Raw genomic sequence first — 12,546 nt, 5'->3', positions numbered from 1 at the left:
TGGAGGGAGCCGGGGGTCCTGGGGTCCGGGTGAGCCCGGGAGGGGTCCTGGGGTCGGGGTGAGCCCGGGAGAGGGGGCTTAAAGTTTTTTTGAGCCCGGGAAACCGCGGCAGTCGCGGGGATGCCTTCGCGCTCCCTTTCCCGCACAGGTGACACGTCTGTCCCTGCATCCTGTCAGGGCGAAAGGTACTTCTTCCTCAGTGTGAAGTGAGCGGCGCTTTGTTTTGGAGCGTGACTCATTTCACCCTTCTGCTCCCCTTGAAGTGGTCCCAGTGAGGGTTTGGGAGCAGACCCTTAAGGAAGTGTGTGGTCCGATGGCAGATCAAGGGAGATTGTGCCCCAGACTTTTAACGAGTTCAGTCTGGTGAGATAAAGAGGCTCTGCGGACTTTTGGGACCGAGTCCTTTCATTTGGGATTATCACGAAATACTACACTTGGCCTTGAATTTCTTTCGGAGATCTATTGACGTGTGGGCGCTATAAATTTAAAACTCTTAAGTGCAGGCACAAACATTGAAGCGCTTACATTCTAATGTTTGAGATCACTAGAGTTTTATTCTAAGCATTATGCTTGTTAAATTACTTTTGCGTTGTGTGAGTCCAGGTTGTTCATTTTGGAAAATGCCTGTCTGGACCAGTGGATACAGTATGGGTTTATATTTACGGAGTCCAGTCACCTAGTAGCAAAACCTTTTCATTTCTGAATGGATAATACATTTTAACGAGTCGTTTGTTATTATCATTAAATATTATGACAATAAGATTTTTGACGCTTCTTTGGCATATTAAAATATTTGTGGATTGTGTGGAAGCCCAAATAAGTAGGTTTCAAATGTATGCCTAGTATACCTTCCTTCTAATTTGAACGGGTCCTAAAGTTAGCTCTGTTGGACAGTTATTTTAGTTTTTGTGATTTTTAATGAGATTGCTGATTAGCATTCCATTTGTGGTGAGTTAATATAAAAGAGGCGTCAAATTCATGCTTGCTTAATTAAACATTGTGCTTTTGGTCTTCTGAATACATCTTGAATATTACTCCATAATATGTCTGAGTTCCTGACATAATCTTTTTAAGTTTGGTGAGGTTTTTCTCTTGCTACTGTTTTCAAAAAGCTATTAAATCATTTTTTGAGTGTACATTTATTCAGTATTAGTAGCTGATTTGCACCAGGCTCATTGCTTTCTGGTGTGAAGATTCTGAATGTTTTCCCCATCTTACATAATGATTCTCAATCTTACTGCTTTCTATGTGTAGAATTTGTACAGTACAGAAATAGCTACTTGAAGTTATGTGTTCTTTAGCCATCGATCATGGTGCAATTAGCAATTTTTGCTCAGTGACCAAAGAACAACCTATTCCTCTATTCGTAGTCAAGCCAACTCTGCTCACTTTCTGGATTTTGCAAACAATGCTAGTTTTGTAGGAAACAATTAGTGCTCCTTTATTTTCCTTTTTCTACCAACTGTGTGAATCATCTGCTTCAAGTTTGCATTTTAGAAATTTTTCTGATGGATGATGAGGTTATACTGAATTCATTACTACTGTTAACTGTCAAAGGAAATGAACACTCATTTTTGATTTAGTGCTGAATGCTGGAATAACTGACTGGATATAGTGGTCAAAAATACAGTTAAAATACAGCTTGAAAAAGTCACTCATCTTCAGCCAACTTGCGCCTCTCAGCACATAGGCACCAGAATAATTTGACCTGATACAATGCTGTCTTAAGTAGGACAAGCATATAGCCATATCAAGTTGGTAGTTGTTGATTACCCGTTTGCTCATAATACTGTATTGTATGTATAGGGTGAGTGAAAATGCAATAGAAGTTAGTATAAGAATGTGGAAATTGCTCCAGTTGTATCATCCAAATAACATGGCATACCTGAAGTGGACTTGGAAGCCAGTAATACATCCCAGCGCTGTCACTTACTAGCTATGTAGACTTAAAGGCAGGTCAGTGTCAATTCTTTCAGACTCACTTCTTTTTATCTAGAAATGTGAGATTTGAACAAGACACTGTTGGAAAAATGTGAAGCAGGGTTGATGGACACATACTAGGTACTCAGGCAGTCTTTGCTGAACGTTCATCTAAAAATAATTCCATAACAGTATCTTATTATAAAATGTACAAATTAATCTAGTTCAATTTGGAAAATAAAATCACTCATTTGGCCATTAGTCTATGTCACATTGCCTGGATACCATATTATCTTTTGCTGTATTTGTCTTGCCTTCTCAAACAGAGGATAAATGCCCTATAATTCTTGCTGGTGCTTAGGAGCCTGTGCATGTCTCCTTGATAGCATTTAATAGAATACTACAATCTATTTGTCTATATTATACTCTAAGATCTTTAAGTGCAGACACCATGTCCTTTGTAGCCTCTGGCATATAGTAGGCACTCAAATATTTGTTCAGGAATTCATTTAATGAAAACAGGAGCAAGTCTACAAGTTTACTGTGTCTACAGACTTTGCAGATGTTAGAGCATTGATAAGTGACTGTAAAAGCTAAAGAATGCAGGGTATTAGGATCAAGCAGATCAATTTAAACCTAAATTTTTTGTGCAGTTTGTATTTTTAGCCTAGCTGCGATTGATGGTAAAGAATGACTTAAGAGTGTCCTGCCCTTTGGTATAATAATAGAGGGGTATGTCTTTGTTACTTTTTTCTCATTGCTGAGACAAAATGCCTAATGATCAAAGTTGAAAGGTCCATAATCAGTTGGCTCCAAAGCAGGGTGGCATGCCAGAGGGGCATCAGTCATGGCAGTGGAAGACAGCAAAAGCAACAAGGGAAAAAAGACAAGACTCCTACTGGCCCTAACATTGTGTGCAGACTACCTGCCCTGAGTGGGTGTAGCACTCACACCCTTCATTCTAGCCAGAACTTCATCAGACCAATTAGTAGACTGATTTACCTATCAATTCATCTTTAATCTCAGCATCATACACTCTAGATTCAGGCACCTCTGAAAAGCCTTCTGACCACATGAGGCCTTGGGGAAACATCTAGACATAAACCATAACAGGGTTGTATAAAAGATAGATCAGGATGCTAAACTTTTAAATAAATTACTCTGGTGAACAGCAGTAATAAAGGGAGCTTTTATGGAAAGATATTGGGCTATCTTATCAATTCACTTATTCAATACATATTTTATTACTTCTTGTGTACTGGCTATTATTTTAGATGCTGTGGTTACAAGACATATATGGTCTCTCCACTGGAAGGACAGAGCTGCCTCAGGAATCACTGGAACTAGACACTTGTTGCATTGTCTGTTTTGTCTTGAACCTCTGCCTGTCTCTTGTGATGACTTCATTCTTCTCCACGGCTCCCCCACTTTTTACACAAAGGAAAGATCATGCTGCTGACAGCTTCCAAGTTTTACATCTTTTAACTTTAGGTAGATACTCAGGAAAGACACTGCCCTTTTCTCAGCTTCAGTTCTAAATCTCAGGGAAGTACTTAATTGGCTTGGCTTTGGCCAGGAATCCATTTGTGGTTCATTCATTTAAGGATGGGGATGGGATCATATTCTACTAACATGGCAGCCACTACAAGTAAGGGTGAAATAAACTCAGGAAGAAAGGTTGCTAGAAAGATACTACTTCTTCAGATTCCTGTCATCAAGAGAGAGTGAGTTTAATATAAGGAGAGGTTGAGGAAAATTATCTATTGTGCTGTAACAAATTGCTTTAAACCCCAGTGGCTAAAATGTTATGTTTTCTATGAATCAGGAGTTTGGAAATTACTTAGTTTGATGGTTCTGACTTTGGTCAGTTGTGAGGTTGTAGTCATAGACATTAGCCAGGACTTCAGGCACTGAAGACTTGCCTGGAGCTGGTGGTTACCCTTTCTGGTATGGCTCACTCACGTGATTTTGGCAGAATGTTCAGTTCCTGCCATGTGTACCTCTTCATAAAGCGGCTTGAGTGTCCTATTGACATAACAGCTAGCTTCTCCCAAAATAAGGGACCCAAGAGAGGCAGCAATGGGGAAGCAAGTCTCATCTGTCATTTTTATTAAACAGCTTCATTGACATACAGTCTACACACCATGCAATCTTCTTGTTTTAAGTGTACAATTAAACAATTGTTGAGATGTACATCTACCACTACTAAGACTTCCAACACAATGAAAAATCCCACAACAATGTATATCAGTTACTCTGTATTTGCACTCCCAGCTCCAGGCCTAGGCAACTACTTAGCTGTTTTCTACATTTTGCCCACTATGGAATCTTAATCATAATATGATTATATAATTGTGGTTCTCTGTGACTGAGTTCTTCATAAACATTGTGTTTTCAAGGTTCATCCATGTTGTAGCATGTGCCAACACTTCATTTTCTGTGACTAACCAATTGTACTTCTTTCCTTTTTTTTGAGATATATTCTTGCTATGTATTTCAGGCTGGACTTGGACTTACTGTGTGTCTGAGGCTGGCCTTGAGCTCATGGCAGTCCTCCAGCCTCAGGATCCCAGGTGCCGAGATTACAGGCATGAATTACCATGCCCAGCTCGTTAATTATATTTCATTGTATTAGATGTATTGTCTTTTATGTTTCTGTTTCTCAGTTGATTGACACTTGGATCATTTCTACTTTTTTGCCTGTGTGAACATTGTTGCTCTGCACATTTATGGACAAGTTTTTGTGTGGACCTATCTTCATTTTTCTTGGGTATTTACCCAGACTAAAAGTGCTTTATCACAGGGAGCCTATCTTAACTTTGTAAGGAACTGCCACGCTGTTTTCCAAAGTGGCCACATGTTCATTGTGTATGATCATCCCATGTTGATTAGCCATTTATGGAAATTTCTGTCAAATAAAACCATGATAGTGTGTCTTCATACATCTTGTTCACTGGATCTGGCACTGTGCAACTTCTTCCTCTTCCTCAAAGTGAAAATGACTATCGGTTCAGGACCTAGAACTAGCCATGACAGTGCCACTAAAAATCCTTAGGAAAGAGGACTTCCAGAGCTGTTTCAGAAAGTGGTACGGATGATGGGATAAGCGTATGTCAAGTGAGGAGGAATTATTTTGAGGGAAATTAATGGTAATGTGTCTTACTATAATGAATTTAAAAATTTTAAAAATCATTTACCATATTTTTATCACATCTTGTATAGTGCATGTATTTGTGTGTGTAGTTTTCATAGCAGCTATTCCTCTTTTCACACTTTCTTCAAGATGAGTAGGCAGAACTTGTACTCTATCTTTAGTTTTATAGCATACAGTGAGAAGGTTAAAAATCTCAATAAGATATTGGCAGTAACCTGATTTGATTCCTTAGGGCCTTAAAGAACATCTCTTCTTAATTTTTTATCGCAAGTTTTAGAGATTGATTAAACAATGTTCTGTTTTGGCCAAGAGACTGGCATGTTAATTCTTATGTCAAAGGGAATTTGTGTATATTTTGTGCTTGTAGTCTAGGAGGAGAACGTCAGGTGATAGATCTGACGTATCAGACTCAGCAAAGCAAGGCAGCATCTTGAAACCTTAGCTCCTGGAGACAGAAGTGGTTTGTTAGGCAGAACTGAATTCTTCCTTGTGAACAAGAAACCCATGCTTGATGAATGCTTCTCTAGGGGAAACCTAGTACCATTATGTGTTGGTTGAAGTTTCACAGTTAAAGACACTGTTGAAAGATATCAATCCCCAAATGCAGTGGGAGGGGAGGGCTTGTCACAGTTACCACCTTTGAGCTCCTGCAATGATTTACAGATGTCTCCATGCACCTTAAAGGTGTGATCACTCCTGCATTTGTCTTGTTTGTCAAGGACAGTGAATAAGGTCTGAAATGGAATCTTGCCCTTATTGTGTTTGTTTCCAGCAGTGCCCCCTTGCTTCAGGTGTAGCTGAAGCCCAACCAATTCTCTCGACTTCATATAGTCCTAAAGTTGCAAGTGAGCTGTCTCATTTCTTTTCTTTCTTTTTAAAATATTCATTAGATATTTTCCCCTGTGACTGCTAGGAGAACAGGGAGATAAAGTTCCTGATTTTTAGTACAATACTTGGTACTGCAGTTATTTTATTTCACATTCAAGTTTTTTGTGTAGGTGTGCTTTTTATATAGTCGACGTGTTCTTGACAGAAAAAAATCATGTAAATAATATTTTTGTATATTGGATTATTTAGAGTATGGAAAGTTAACTTGATGCCTAAAAGAATTCTATCATTTGTTCTTGTATTAAAAAAACTGTTTAGTTAAATTTTCCATTTGTGGCTTTTACTGTGATGTAGGTTTTTCTGATAGTCCTTCCTTATAATTTATAGAGTTGAAAGCAGGAAAATGCGGACATTTTGTGTTGGGCCTTTTCTTCCTGCACACCATGTCCACATCTTATTCCCCCGTGAACACTGTGAATGTGTTACAAAGTATGTGCTGCAGGTGTGACTGAGTTTCTTGAGGTAGGAGGTTGTCTGGGATGATCCAGATGAGTCCTGTGTAATCACACACGTAAGAGGAAGCAGGCAGGCCGGAGTCAGAGAAGAGGACTTGAAAATGGAAACAGAGGGAGAGAAGGAGGAAAATGATGAAGAAACAGGGATAGAGTAATGCCATCCTGGAAGGGGATGAGCTGAGGAATGTGGGTAGCCTCTAGAAGCCAGGGGACATATTTCCCTATCATGTCCTAAAGGAACAGCTCTGCCTTCACCTTGATTTTTAGTGCCAGAAGACCCAGTTTCAAACTTCTGATATCTACAACTGTAAGAAAACAACAGTGGTAAGAAATAACAGCAGTTATTATTGTGTTGTTAAAAAGCCATCAAGTATATGTTTTGTTTTTTTGTGTGGTACTGGGGATTGAACTCAGGACCTTGCACTTGCCAGGCAAGCGCTTATTCTACTGAGCTATCTCCCCGGCCCCAGTAGCCATCAAGTATATGTTAATCTTTTTTTTTTTTTTTTTGCAGATCCAGCCAAGGGGTAACCTACCACTGAGCTATGTTCCTAAGCCCTGTTATTTTTATTTTGAGATACTGTCTCGGTAACTTGCCTGGGCTGATCTTGAATTTATTATCCTCTTGCTCCAACCTCCTGAGTATGTGGGATTAAAGCATGTGCTATTGTACCCCAGGTTAATCTTTTATAGCAGCAATAGGGAACTAAAACATCTTGCCTAAGATTGGATGAACCAAGAGATAATTTTGCCCCAGGCATGAGTGACCCAGAATGACAGAATGTGAAAGAGTCTGTTATTTAGACAATTATAGAAAATGGTAACAAGTATGTTCGTTGGAGAAGTAGAATGCTTTCTCTAAGGACCCCTCAAAGAGACATTCCTTTCTGATCTTGGTACTAAGCTTAGTCGTGTTGCTTTTGACCAGCTTTTCTGCTTTTCATAGGAATGTTCTGAAGTGGGACTTCCTGAACAGGCCTCTTTTATCAGGGCACAAGAGCTTCAAATCTCAGGCCCATACCACTTATAAGTGTCATGGGACAAGCATCTTGAGTTGCCTCCTGGTCCCCTTTGTGTGCTCATTCTTATTTTTCTTCTGCTTTAATTAACCATATGAATGTGCATGCAGTTTTTTCCATGCCAAGGTAAAGATTAAGTAAATATATAATTATGTAGGTACATTTATTTTTAAACACATACATGCACACCATAAGTAATATTTAAAACATAAGATATTTGACTTTCTATTCAGTGTTTTGCATCTTAAGTAAAATCTGTGTCATATTGTGTTCATGCTATTTTCATGTTTCTCCTAAAGAGAAAAAGCATGAGATCTCTGATTAATAAGAAGCATTTTTGACTTTAGAAAAAAACCCTCAAATGATAAATCCATAAAATAGAAGCATATTAAAAGAATTCTAGAAGCAAAATGTGGAGATCATATGCAGGACTCTCTTTATATACTCGTTTTCTTCTTATATAGAATACCCCATCCTTAACTAGAAAATTCAGTCATCTGAAGTACTCTGTCCTCTAACTACATCAGTAACCTGAAGTAGGATTGTGAGTTTTTCCTAAAGGAACATTTATTTAAGTATGTAATAAGGATACTGTTGCACTTTGTATCTAAAAATGATGTTGGGTTAGGAAGGCAGTAACATAAAATTTTAGCAGTGATCCACTCACGATTTTGTACTTGTTTTTCCTTTATATGTCTGTCTTTTGTTTGTAAAGAACATCATAATTAGGGGCTAGAATGGAACAAATCTAATAGGATTCTGCACAAATGAATCTTAAATTGTTTTTTATTATTGAAACTCATTACTTTGACTTAATTTTGCTGTGTATAAATTGTGGCAAAACAGCCAGATTTATTCATTCACCAAAGATTATTGAATTCTACTGTCCTGCATGCTGTGTTTTAGTGGGAAATGAATTAGACATGGCTCCTACATCATTGAGAGAGAAACTAACTACACAGTCAAATGCCTATGTGATTACAAGTGTGATCACAGAGGCAGTCACACTTTAGTGAAGATAGCTTTAGTGAAGAAGTAGTGTTTAAGAAGAAGTCCTGCCTATCTATCGTGGGGTGAATGGTGGGAGTAGGGAACAAAGCATTTTTGTGGAAGGACACAACACACATGGTGTGAAAATGGGAAAAGGCTGTCACACTTGCTTCACTGGAGGAAAGGCCTTTGGTTGGAACATCACATCCAAGTTGGAGAGCCACAGGAAGTGGAGCTGAGAAGGTAGCTAGGGTCCTTTCATGCAGGGTTTTATAGATTAATAGTAAAATGTTCAGACATTTTATGCAGTATAAAAGTGTTGAAGGATTGCCATCAAAGGAATGGTGAGATTACTTTTGCATCTTACAGATTGATGCCGCTGTTTAGAGGGAGCTATATGAAGAGACCAGCTAGGAAGCTATTGCAGAAGTTTAGCTAGAATATGAAGGTACTAGTTGAGTGAACCAATTGTGAATGTATTTGAGAAATATTTAGAGATCAGGTTACTAGGATGGAGTAGTGTATTTATGTGAAATCTTCTAGGATGAAGATGCTTTTTGTTGAGGTGGTATATTAATGTTTGATTGCTGTGTAAGGAATTATGTAATGTAGTGGCTTCTAACAGCACCCATTTATTAGCTCATACTTGGGGTGTTTAGAAGTCTTCATGACCTGGCTGGGCTCTCTACTCAGGATATCTTCAAGGCTGAGACCAAGAAATTAGGCAGACTAGGGTCCTGTCTGGAGGATTTGGGCAAAATCTATTTGAAGCTCTTGCTTGTTGTTGATAGAATTTCTTTTCTTTCTTTATTTTTTAAAGAGAGTACAAATTAGAATTAAAACAAAAAATTACAAGTGATACAAATTTTCATTTAACAAAGTAATATGAATTTCACAGTATTTCTTGTGATACATAGTTTTGTCTTCCAACCAGCTAACCAGATATATGCATGTAAAATTAGAAGAAGAAAGAAAAAAATAAAGACATGTATAAGAAATTAAGAAGACAAAAATGAGAAACAATTGAAAAAAAGGAGATGAAACAAAGCATTAACTGCTTCTTTCCATAGATCAACAGAAATGCATAGTACAATTGTCCAAACCATCCTGTATATATATATTTTTTTTCTTTTTTTTAAAATTTAATTTAATTTTATTTTTTGTGGCCAGCTCAGCCCACCCTGGGGGTGGAGCCGGTGCAGTATATGGTGCAGGGATCGAACTATCATCCCTGCACTTTGCCTAAGCTTGCCTAAATAGGCACTTTAGATTGCTGAGCTATCTCACTGGCCCCTGCTTATGTATAGCTAAATCTCTTTCCCTCACTCCCTCTCCTGTCCTTCTCCTCAACTCAGTATTGATCGAATTTAGTTCCTTTAGTTGTCAGGCAGCTTCCAGTTACTTTGCTGGCTATTAGCTGGGAGCCATAATCGGCTTGTAGGGATAGTTTGCTTTTCTTCTCAGATGGCCCTTCCATCTTTGGACCAGCAAACACGTGTCAGTTTCTTTCAACTGCTGAGACTGTCTTCAGTTGTAGGCCTCTTCTAAGTTTTCAATCGAGATTTAAAGGGAGCACCTGTGACTAGGTTAGGCCTGCCTGAATAATTTTATTACTATAAGCCAATTGATGTAGAGGATCCTTATATCTCTAAAATCTCATTCAGAATAATATTGCATTATTTGCTCCAGGGAAGAAGATTATACAAAAGCAAGGGTCATTGAAATCATTTTATAATTCTATCTTAGAGTTCCCAGATGGTAAATGAGGAGAGATGGATATAGGGGCAGGTAAAAAAGAATAAGACTCTTTTTAGCAGGTCAAAGTAAGTTTGAGGGACCTTGAATATATTCCCATCGTTATTATGGATGATGAAAGCTTTTATGTGCTATATTGTAGGTGCTTTCATCAAGTCATTAATCCACACAATAACACTGATTGCTATTATTATTTCAGTTTAGAGATGGTGAAACTCAGTGCTAGAGAGGTTACCAAGTTGTGCAGTTTCAGCCCAGAAAGTAAGTAGAATTGGTTTTGAAACCACAGTAGCTTTTCCTGAAGTCCTATCTAAACCACTGTACCTTATACCATCAATGGTCTGGAATTCAAAAACAGATGTTCTGGCTGCAGATAAAACATCCTGGTCATCAGCTTTAAGTGACACTTAAAACCCAGGTAGTAGAGAAGATCACCTTAGGAGAAATTATAGACTAGAAAAGAGACAAAAGGGACCTGTAATTGAGTCTTAAAATGCAATAGAAAAAGTATTGCTAAAAAAAGATACGGAAGAGAAAGATCCAGGAGAAAGAGTTGGAGAAACCCTAGGAAATTTGTGGTGTTATGGAAGCTCCAGAGAGAAGGTGCTTTGGGGGTAGGGTGGGGATGGTAGATATTTGCTAAATCACTGATTGATCAGCATTATTAAAAACGGTTTTGGTGACATAATGCTCTATGTAGAAGACCCCAAAAACTTCTAGATTTAGGGCTGGGGAGATGGCTCAGCGGTCTAAGCACTGCCTGGCAAGTTCAAGGACCTGAGTTTGATCCCTGGTACTGTATGCTGTGCCAGCACCAGAACCAGGTGTGGTAACACAGGTCTGTAATACCAGTGCTGGGGAGGCTGAGACAGGAGGATCACTACAAGTCTGAACTGCTTGCTGAGACCCTGTATCAACGACAACAATAAAAACTTCTAGATTTAATAACCAAATTCAATAGCATAGCTGGATACAAAGTCAACACTTAAAAATCAATAGCATTCCTGTACACAAAACAAACTCATTGAAAGAGAAATTAGGGAAACCACATCCTTCACAATAACATCCAAAAAATGAAATATCCAGGAATCAGTCTAACAAAGTTGTAAAAAACAGTACTCTGAAACAGGATATTAAGAGGATATGAGAAAATGGAAAGATATCCTTTACTTATGGATAGGAAGAACTAGTCTAGTGAAAATGACCATACTCCCAAAATTGTTACACAGATTTAATGCAATACCAGTTAAAATTCCATTACTATACCTCACAGAACCACAGGAAATGTTCCTAAAATTTATCTGGAACAGAGGAGACCTAGAATAGCAATAGCAATCCTGGGCAACAAAGCTAAGACAGGAGATATCACAATCCCTGACTTTAAATTATACTACAGAGCTACTGTGATAAAAATGAGCACGGTACTGGCAAAAGCAAAAACAAAAACAAAAAGACTTTAGGACAAGTGGAACAGATTAAAGACACAATGACAAACACACTCAGCCATCATATTACTGACAAAAGGACCACTGGAAGAAAGATAGTGTCTTTAATCAATGATGCTGGAAAACTGGCTCTCTACATGTCGAAAACTAAAACTAGACCTATGTCTATCACCATGCACTAACTAAAGTCAAAGTGAACCAAAATTCCAAATATTAAAACAGAAACACTAAATCTATTGGAAGAGAAAGTTGGTAGACAGTAGTATGTCCTCATGAACAGAAGCCAAGTTGCAAGAGAAATACTTGAATGGGGCAACAACCAGAACTTCATCTTATTAAAAATCTTTTGCACATCAAAAGAAATCACCAACAGAGTGCAGAGACAACCCACAGAGTGGGAAAAAATTTTAATCAGTTGCCCCTCAGACAAAGGATTTCTACCCACAACATATAAAGAATTGAAAAAAACAGAATGCCCTCAATTCAAAGATTCAATCCAAAAATGGTCATCTGAAATGAATGCACACTTCTCAGATGAAGAAATACAAATAGCAAATAAATATTTGAAAAAATGTTCAACATCTGTGGTCATTCAAGAGATGCAAATTAACACTGAGGTTCTGTCTCATCCCAGAAAAAAATGGCTACCATCAACCATGGTAAAAATGGTTACCAGTGGCTCACAATCAACCAATGAATGCTGCAGGGGCTGTGTTGAAAAGGGAACCCTTCTCCACTGTTTGTGGAAATGCAGGCTGGTGCAACCACTGTGGAAATCAGTATGGAGATTCCTGAAAAAGCTAGTATTAGAGGTCCCACTTGACCCAGTTATTCCTCTTCTGGGTATCTTCCCAGAAGAATTAAAAATGTCATACCACAGTGATAAATGTACATCCATGTTTGTAGCAGCACAATTTGTA

At 38.3% G+C, this 12,546-nt stretch overlaps 1 protein-coding gene across 1 annotated transcript in view; it reads left to right on the top strand.

The window, feature by feature from the left end:
* The window catches only part of Rps6ka5 (ribosomal protein S6 kinase A5), a 198,081-nt gene that overhangs the window by 568 nt on the left and 184,967 nt on the right, over nucleotides 1-12,546 (top strand). The gene's annotated exons all lie outside the window — the stretch shown is intronic.

The sequence above is a fragment of the Octodon degus genome, unplaced genomic scaffold (genome assembly GCF_000260255.1).
Source record: "Octodon degus isolate 3935 unplaced genomic scaffold, OctDeg1.0 scaffold00070, whole genome shotgun sequence".
NCBI lineage: Eukaryota > Metazoa > Chordata > Mammalia > Rodentia > Octodontidae > Octodon > Octodon degus.
Note: the sequence above shows the minus strand (reverse complement) of the source record. Positions and strands in the feature narration are given on the sequence as shown.